Below are 10241 nucleotides of genomic sequence, written 5' to 3'. Positions count from 1 at the left end.
AGGGTTGGGACAGAGCAGAGCTGCAGCTGGGGACTGACCGTAACAGTGCACCCTGGGTGTGAAGGAGGAGTGGAGCCTCAGGGCTAACCACAATTGCTTCAGATTGCCTTTGCAGATCTGCACACTCAACAACTCCACATTCCAGAATCCTGTGCCCAACTGCTTACTTAAAATGATTGTCAGAGGTCTCCCTGACACCTCAGAATTAGTGGTTCCGAAGTGAACTCAGTCTGCCCACATCCCCACTCTCAACAGTCTGACTCTAGTGACCGAAATGAAACCATTTTATTGCATTGTGCAAGCTGGCATCCCATCCACTGATGGGTCCTTCTGCTCTGACTTCACCCCTAGAGCTGACATACTTTGCATTTCATCCCCTGACCTGGTCTCAACACACTGATGAACGCTCCTTTGGATCACTCCAACCACATCCTTACCGATCTCTGGGCAGACATCCCCTGACTGGTCTCCACACACTGATGAACGCTCCTTTGGAACACTACAACCGCATCCTTACCGATCTCTGGGCAGACACCACAGACAGGTCTTGCCTGATGCAATGATCACTATTCCTCAGTAAAATCTTTCAGTCGTCTTACCCTACAGCAAAACAAAGGCACACATACATTTTATTCCCTTGTAGAATTTTCTTTAGATCTATTTTTTGTTTTTTAACAATATGTATATGTGTATCTGTCTGTGGTAATGTGCACGTGAATGTAGGTGTGAATTCAGAAGATGGTGTCAGATCCCCTGAAGCTAGAGTTATAGGTGGTTACGAGTCACCTGAGTTGGAGGTTGAAAACTGAACTCTGGTCCTCTGGAAAAGCAGTAAGTGCTCTTAACCACTGAGCCATCTCTCCAGTTCTCCTTGTAAAATTTACAACATAGTCTTTTTAATCAAATACACCAACCTATATATAATATCACAGCTCTGAAAGAGAAACACATGGGAGTATGTATATCTTGCCAGGCAGGGAGATGGGAGAAGGGTTCCCAGAGGAATCAGAGCTTGAGCTGAGCTCCAAAGGCAAGATTTAAGTGTATGAAGACAAGAGTGTTCTAGACAGGGGAAGCAGCCTGTTTAAAGGGTTCTGTGGCAGCAGGCGACAGGCAGAAAAAAACAGCAGCACAATCAGGTTTCATGAGGGAAATATGTTTTAGGAGGACAGAGAATTTGACACCTGTGTAGACCATAATTTGCAATTTTTAAAAATCTCTTTTAAAGATCTATTTATTTTATCTTATGTGGGGGGGGGGGGGGTTGCCTGCATGTATGTCTGTACACACCATGAGTACAGTGCCCACTGCAGCCAGAAGAGGGCGCTGGTTTTCCTGGGACTGGAGCTACAGATACTTGTGAGCCACCATGCAGGTGCTGTGAATCAAACCCAGGTCCTCTGCAGAGCAGCCAATGCTCTTAACCACTCAGTCATGTAATATGTAATTTTGACGCTATGCTAGAAGTTATCCAAAAGTTTTACAGCACTTGAGCTCAGCCAAGAGACGGGGGAATGATCTGAAGCGTTTTTTTTTTTTTTTTCTGGGTGTGACATTCTTACCTGGCTGTTATTCTTTCAGCACTGTGAATATTTGATCATATTGCCTTATGGTCTCCATTGGCTTTGACAAAAAAAAATCAACTTTTAATGTTATTAGGGTCCTCTTGTATGTGAGGAGTCTCTTTTCTTTCTTGACGCTTTCAATTTTTCTCTCTTTGAAAGTGTCTTTTGCATTTTTTGCCATGGTGGGTCTGGGTGTGCATCTGTTCTACTAGCAGCCTGTTGAATGTCTTGACTTGTCCATTTCTTTGATCCTCTGTTTATTTTTCATTGTTTCCTTGATCTGTTCTTTAGTCATATAATCTCTATCATCCTTTCTTCATGTTTGCTAATTCACCTTTAGTCCAGTCCTAATCTACCCCCCAATGGGCTATTAAATCCCTCTAGTGAAATTCTAAATTCAGTCGCTGTACTGCCCAAATCCAGACCTACAACTCTCTGCTTGGTTCTTTCTAAAAATAGTTTCCGTCTACTCACTGATACTCTATTATCATACCCATCTTCATCAAGCACCGTTTCCTTCCATTCCTCGACTATGTTTATGACGGCTGACTTGACAGCTTTGTCCAGCAAACTTGACATCTGAACCAGCAGTCTTTCCAAGGCAGTTTCCACTACCTACACCGTTTGTTGGACGACACATTTCTCTCTCTCTTTGTGTGTCTTTGTAAGGATTTAATAATACAGTATAAATTTCCAGAGATTCATTTCCTCCCTCACCAAAGGCTTGTTTTATTGTTGTTTGCTTACTTATTGGTTCAAGGACTTGCCTGGATTATTTTAATGAGGTCTATTTTGTGTGTTGAGTGACGCCTCTGACATCACTCCTCAGAGGGCGTCCAGTGCCTTGGACATGTGTAGTCGCCATGGATGCCAGGAGTCTCAGCTGGGCTTTTGTCTTTTTCCAGATCTCTCTGTTAAGCTGCCTGCCTTTGTGAGACTCCACTAATTGCCAGCTGATTGCTTTACTGCTTTTGACAAAGCCCTGGAACATAACTTGCCTGAAAATCTAATCCAATTAAATCTCATCCTTCCTGGTAAGTCACTGAGCCCAGTGTTCAAAGTCTGTTCTGACCCCAGAAGGTCCTTCTTTGCTGTTCATCTTTCCCTGGGTTTCTGTACACCACTTGGCCTGTGGTTGTAGTTTCTTGCCCTGTGGAACTACCAACCTTCTCTCAACTGTTTACCATCAAAATCTCCATTATTTTTGAGATATTCTTTACACTTGAATTTCCCCAAACAGTGCTTCCAATGAGGCTGTTGCTTTGGAGGGAGCTTCAGAACTCTGTTCTTCGGGATCTGTTTCCACAAGACAAAATTCCTTAGCCACTACTCTGAAGACAACTGGGCCTTCTAGTTTGTTGTTGTTTTCAAATAGCTGGGAAATAAAGCATTTTAAAAAATCCCTACAGAGAAGTCGTCTATAATTAGAGAAAAAATGATAAGGAACAAGAAAGTACAAAAAAAATTCGAACATATTTTTTAAAAAAGAATCAGTGTCTCTATAAATAAAAATTATAATAGCTGAAATTAAATATTCAATAACATATTAAATGAAATTGAAGGAAGAATAATTGGAGTAAAAATAGGTTAGATAAAATTACCCAGAATGTGACACAAGAGATAAAAATACAAAACTATGATCATTAGGAGACACGAGGCTGGAGAGAAGGTCTGTGCAAGTTCCACAAGGGGACAGAGTGGCGGCCATTCTTCTCGGGTCTCTTTATTTTTATGGTAAAGTTACTTAAGCACACACGAAAGAAAAAAAGCAAAGAATGTGCCATAAAACCCACATGTCTACTCCCCAGATGCCAGTTATTCAGTTCCTTTCATTGTTGATGCATGGTAAAGCCATTCCCAGCAGTCACATCATGGTGCTCTTAGAGGCAGTATTTGAATACTGAAATGCTGGAACTTTTCTAAAAGGAACAAAACGTACCATCCACAGATTCCTAAGTCCCAGCCATGCCCAGTCAGAGTTGGGAAAATAAAACACATCACAGCTCCTTTAGAGAAACCTGTGAAAATGGAGGGACGCATCGCCAAGAAGCCAGAGTTTATTAACTTGCTTAAGGCTCATAAATGGGAGAGGCACTTTCAGGACCGCATAGCTTCAAGTCCAGCATCCTTTCCCCACACTATACTAAGCCCCTTAACAGATTTCATTCAGAGAATTTTCACCTTAAAAAAAAAAAGTGTAGCTGGGCGGTGGTGGCACATGCCTTTAATCCCAACACTCAGGAAGCAGAGTCGGGTGGCTCTCTGAGTTCAAGGCCAGCCTGGTCTACAGAATGAGTTCCAGGACAGCCAGGGGTACACAGAGAAACCCTGTCTTGAAAAAACAAAAACCAAAACAAAACAAAAACCAAACAAACAAACAAAGTGTCTTTAACTTTTTTTTTTTTTTTTTTTTTGGTTTTTTCGAGACAGGGTTTCTCTGTGTAGCTTTGCGCCTTTCCTGGATCTCGCGCTGTAGACCAGGCTGGCCTCGAACTCACAGAGATCCGCTTGCCTCTGCCTCCCGAGTGCTGGGATTAAAGGCGTGCACCACCACCGCCCGGCAACATTTTTATTTCTGTGAATATGTGTGTGAACATGTGTGTGGTAAGTGTGTAGGTGTGTGTGTGTGGTGGGGGGTTTATACAGAGGCCAGAAAAGGGCATTGGACCCACTAGCCTGAACCTACAGGTGGCTGTGAGCTGCCTGACATGGGTGCTGGGAACCAAACACTGGCCCTCTGCAAGAGCAGCAAGAGGTCTTAACTGCTAAGCCATCTCTCCAGGCCCAAGAATTTATATCTTCACATCTTTTCTTCAGAATTGGAACTAGAAAGAACTAATACCCAGTCTTTTACTGTTCTCTCTTTTACTGTTCTCTTTTTACCTAAGGATTATAACTCATGAGTTGGTGTCATTTATACAGATGGGAAAACTGGGTCCTAAGAGAGACTTGCTGAGGCTAACAGCTAATGCGTTGCATTGGTTACTTTTCTTATTGTCATGTTCAACTATCCGTGTGTGTGTGTGTGTGTGTGTGTGTGTGTGTGTGTGTGTGTATGCACATATATAAAAAATTTAAAGGAGAAGTACCAGAAGCAACTTAAGGAAGGAGACACAGCGTTGGTTCATTACTCCAGAGGGAAGAGTCCACGTTGGAGGGAAAGGCATGGTGGCCGGTTGTGGCTCTGGCCACACAGGCAGGAGCATGAACTCCACACATCTCGGTGAATCAAGAGATAGAGAGCTAGGACCAGAGCCTCTGTCAAGTATAGCCATCAAGGCCCCCCCCACTGTGACCACTGACACTAGCTGAGGCCCTAAGTGCAGAGGTCTAACAACCTGCCCCACACTGAGGCCCAAGGGCTCAAATATGTGAAACTGCAGGAGACTTTCCAACTAAAGCCATAGCAGCTATTTTCTCCTAAACTTCCAGAAATTGTTAACAATTTCTAAATTTTCTGGAGAGAGATAATTACAAGGAAGAAATTCAATTTAATTTTTTTTTTATTTCTTAGTGCATGTGTCCTGATGCGTGTTGTGTATGTGTGCCCTAGAGCATGTACACAGGAGAATTTTCTCCCCACCACTATGGGCTCCAGGGCTCTTCTGGCCTCTATAGCTACTGCATGCATGTGGTGCACAGATATACATGCACCCAAGACAGTCATACACACAAAATAAAATAATAATAATAAAATCTTTAAAAATACTCCATCTGGCTAGAAAAAAAGTATGTCTGTTTAATTATTTCTTGAATGTCCTAATGAAAGAAATGACCTTAAAAAAAACCTGTCAGAGAATCAAATGAATGCGCTGTCTCTGGTGGTTTAGGAGTTATCATAGAATTGATGGAGATGAGCCGTTAGTTGTTGAGGATTAAAGGAACTATGAGAAGATAGTAAGTGACATTTATTTATAGCATAAGCTAAAGATTATTGGAAAGTGTGAGCACACAGACCATTTTAATCAAACCTGGCCTGGAAGATAAGGATTCAACGATGGATGGGTTAGAATTCACCAAAAAACTACCAGCAAGTTTTCAAATACTCATTTCCAAATTTCCAGAAGCCATTCATACTTACAGCATTTTCAGAAAGTGTATCTAATAAAAGCCATCATCAACTCAGCAACTAAGTGTCGGCCACCATAAAGATATTACCAGTTCCTTCTCATATTGCATCCACCCGCATAAAGGCTTTATAGCTATTGCGGTAAACAGCCTCATGCATCAATCTTTCTACAAATCCTGTAATTTCCTTTGAGTAAATTTCTGTAAGTGAAGTTTTAAAGACAAGAGCTTCCTAAGGCTCATGATATATAACCAAATTGACATTCAGAAAGGTTGTAACAATCCATACTTCTAAGAACTTTATTTAACATAAAAAATCATGAAATCCAGTGCATTGGCATTTCTTCATTCCAGCACAATAGAGCATATGATGACTATCTTGCAGTCACTGAAAGTTATGCTTTAGAAGCGTCCACAAGGACCAGGGAATGCAACAATGTAGCAATCAGTTTAAAAAGTAGTATACAAAATGGCATTGTACACAACACAAATCTAATTTATTTTTTAAAAATCCATATATATATATATATATATATATATACATACACCCATATGCATACATTACCTATAGCTATATCTCAGGTTGCACATGTGGAAAAGAAATGGAAAGTAAATGTACTAAAATATTGATAATGGTCATTGGGGACATGGAGTTGATATCAAGCAGCAGAATTCTTGGGCATTTAATCAAACAAAGATGTTTGAATCCCAGATTTGCATCTTACATGCAGGCTTAGGTTCACAACCTCTACCTGTGTAGAAGACCTCACTGGATCTCAGTTACCTCCTTTAGAGAAAGAAAGAGTAAAGAGAAGAAGGGTGGGAAAAAGAGAAAGTGGCAGGGAGAAAAAGAGACAGAAGCCTCATGTGGAAATGAAGTGCCTCACAGGTTCAGAGTGAGGATTAAATACAGGAACAAATGTGTAGTTCCTGGGATACAGTAAATGATCAGTAATTGGCTGTCATTATTTATCATCTTCTGCATACATTTAAAAAGATTTTTGTGTATCTTATTAATTAGAAAGTATCTACTGAGGCTGGAGACATGGCTTAGTCAGTAAGCCAAACATGAGGACCCGATTTCTTGCCTCCGGCTGAAAAACTGATCACAGCAGTGCCCATCTGTAACCCCAGAGCTCAGGAGGCAGAGAAAAGAGGACCCTTGGAGCTCACTGGCTGACCATTCTAGATAAGAGGTGAGCTCCTGGCTCATTGAAAGTCATTGCCTCTAAATGTAAGATGAAGAGGCTGAAAAGATGTCAAATGGATTAAGAGCACATACTGCTCTTGCAGAGTTTGGTTTCCATGTTGGATGACTCAAAATGGCCTGGAACTTGAGCTCTAAGGAATCTGATGCCCCCTTCTGAACTACATAGGCACTTGCACTCAAATGTGTGTGCACACACACACACACATACACACACACACACACACACACACACACACACACACACACACACACACACACACACACACACACAAATACACATGCACATATGCCCATGAGAGAAAAGGGGAGTTGGCCAGCCTTCCAGGGGCCACCTAACCAGACATAGAGGAAGCAAGATGGAAAGTATGTAGATGAGGTAAATGAGCCTGGGGGCAGCACATAGATTAATAGAAATGGGTTAATTTAAGTAAAGAAAAAAGTTAGTTAGAAACAAGCCTAGGCTAAGACTGAGCATTTATAATTAATAGTAAGTCTCCATGTCTGTATTTGGGAGCTGGTTGGCAGCTCAAAGAAAATGCCAACTACAGATCATGAATTCAGGGATTGTCTAGGCTACTTAGTGAGTTCAAGGTCAGCTGGGCAACTTGGGAAGACCCTGTCTAGTAGATAGAAAGATAGATAGTTGATGATAGATGATAGATAGATAGATAGATAGATAGATAGATAGATAGATAGATAGAGATTAGATGTATCTCAGTAGTAGAGAATTTACCTAGCATGTTTTAGTTCATAGGTTCAATCCCAAGAGTGGGGGAAAATTAGAAAAGCTATAATTTAAAAAAACCTCACATGTATTCTTTCATTTATTTTCAGAACGAGGGCCCCATGCATCTCCATGAGCCATTCCCAGCTGATGTGCACTTTTCTAAATTGTAAATATCTTCTGAAAAGTGAAAAAATAAATTAAGAAAAAATTATTGATAATAATATTGTCATTGAAAGCAGTGGATTAAAAGTGGTTGATTGCCGGTGGCTCATGAACCAGGCTCTCTCCTGGAGCCTTGGGAAGGATTCTCCCTCATTTTTGAGGATGCATGTCATTTGCAGAATGCCCCCATATTCTGTGATTTGCAGAGCTGCTGATATTTATCTGACTCCACAGTCACAAACTGCAACTAGTACATCAGGGTGTTTGAGTTCTTAACAAGAAAGGAAAAAGAAAGCTGGGCAGTGGTGATACACGCCTTTAATCCCAGCACTCAGGAGGCACAGGTAGGCAGATTTCTGTAAGTTCGAGGCTAGCCTGGCCTACAGAGTGAGTTTCAGGACAGCCGGGGCTGTTACATAGAGAAAAACCTGTCTCGGAAAAAAAAAAAAAGAAAAAGGAAAAAGGAGAAATAAAGACGGTGCGCTTCAGGCTCAAAAGAGAGCCTTGCTTGGGGAAGTTCATGACCTTCACCATGAACCTAGGGTCCTAGATTGTAAGTTATTTCTACCAATGCTCTCCCGAGTGATGGCCCAGGGACCTGAACTTATGTACCTTTCTGAGGAAGCCATTTTCTTTCCCTGGAGAGAAAAACGTATAGCGGGCTTCTAAATAAGATGTTTTCCTGCTCTTACTAGTCACTTTAATCCACATTTAACTTCTTTGAAATAATATTGAGGACTGACTGTCAGTGTTTTGAAGAGGACGTGATGGAGGACCAAATGGCCTGCTCATCGGGTGATACCTACAGGCGCCACACTCATGTCGTATTATGTGTGCCTTGACATTTACCGGCTAGAGTTGCTCCAGTGTTTACGGTGTTTTTAAACGTGTGATGGCACTCAAGCCACATTGGAGGCTTCACTGTGACATTATCCTTTCCTTTCCCCCCGGAGTCACGAATGAGCTGTGCTGGGCAATGTATAAAGAAAGCTGCTGCTGTCAGGGGAAGGACTGGTAAGAGAGTCAGCCAGACTTACCTGCTGGCATCGTTGAGGTGGGCAACCGACGTCTTCCCTCTGGCAGCGTTTCAATAGCGCTTCTGGAGAGGGAAGCACAAACAAGCAACAAAATAAGAAAATAAAAGCAAACCAAACAACGGAAGGCCTTGCATTGCTGGGAACATACAAGTAGAGAGAGAAAGAGGGTCAGAAAGAGGAAAGGCTAAGAACTGATACTGGGCCAGCAAGATAGCTTAGTGTCTGAAGGCACTTGTGGCCAAGCCTGAGTTCAGTCCCAGAACCCATATGGTAGAAAGAGAGAACTGACACCTTCAAGCTGTCCTCTGACTTCCATACGCACTCACTCACACTAAATAAATAGTTTGTAATAATAATTATGATAATAATTCTTTATATAATAAAGAATTTTTTTAAAGAACTGACAACCAGTTTTAAGGGTGTATAATATACAGTGAAGGTCCTTATACTTTCCTCACAGCCATCCAGTAAGAGTCCTCTTCTTGGGCTGGAGAGATGGCTCAGCCGTTAAAGGCTAGGCTCACAACCAAAAATATAAGAGTCCTCTTCTTCATCATTTAGAGGCAGGGGATTGACTTTTAGCAGACAAGTTAAGGGACAGTGACAAGCTAAGGCTGTAACAGCAAAGCGGATACTCACCTGGGTCAAGTGCAGAGCTCTTAGAGCTGTCTCCCCGAACCACAGTCAATTCCACCCCAAAAGGACGATGGTACCATGAAGAGAAACCACAGTAGTTAAGGGTTTAGGGTTCCGACGACCTGGATTTGCGAGACAGTCCTGCCATTTTCTAGATATTGGACAGTGGGGAAATGTTTCTCCCTTAGAGGAATAGTAGAAATAGTCACATTGCCAAATCTTTCTTTCACCTCCTGCTCCTATTTTTGTGAGAAGACTCGACTGACCCTAGTAAAATGTAACAAAAAGAAATATGTGTCATTTTGGTGCTAAAGTGATAAAAATAATGTCTAATCCTGTCTTTCCTGGGGACAACTTATTGATTTGCACAGATAAAGTATCTCTGAGCCTCCAAAGCCTGAACCCCAGGATGACTATGTGGAACAGGCACTACCAACCCTACCTCTCTCTAGTGGGCCAACTGCTGTGTCCTACATGCTGTGAGGGAGAAATAAACCTGGTTTTGATGTTGTTGTTGTTGTTGTTAAAACATGTGGCTTTGAGGGTAAATTCATTATCCCAGCATAATCAACTCTACCTAGATTATGTTTATACTTCTCTGTGCTAATTGTTAAAAAGAGTAATTTTTATTTTTATTTTTTAACTCAATAGATGTACCATCAAGATGAAAAGAGACTTTTGTGCCCCCAGAACTGAATAGATGACTTAACACACAGGATGGGTGAAGAAGTGAGTGTGAAAATGGGGGTAAATTGTTACTTTTTTTTTCCCCTCAAAGAAGAGGAAAGTGGACTATGTAACGGTGAAAGCCTCCTCTCTATCCACTCCAGTGATGT

At 41.6% G+C, this 10241-nt stretch overlaps 1 long non-coding RNA gene across 1 annotated transcript; it reads right to left on the bottom strand.

Annotated features, from left to right (window-relative positions):
• Nucleotides 1-454: 454 nt before the first annotated feature.
• Nucleotides 455-9646, bottom strand: LOC128096253 (uncharacterized). The gene is made up of 3 exons (XR_008213569.1): nt 9409-9646; nt 8770-8831; nt 455-600 (listed from the first exon to the last, which is right to left on the bottom strand). It is a non-coding gene; the product is annotated as an uncharacterized LOC128096253 (long non-coding RNA).
• Nucleotides 9647-10241: the final 595 nt, after the last annotated feature.

Source organism: Peromyscus californicus, unplaced genomic scaffold, assembly GCF_007827085.1.
Source record: "Peromyscus californicus insignis strain IS unplaced genomic scaffold, ASM782708v3 Scaffold_5__1_contigs__length_169319896, whole genome shotgun sequence".
NCBI lineage: Eukaryota > Metazoa > Chordata > Mammalia > Rodentia > Cricetidae > Peromyscus > Peromyscus californicus.
This window is presented reverse-complemented; position numbering and strand designations above follow the sequence as displayed.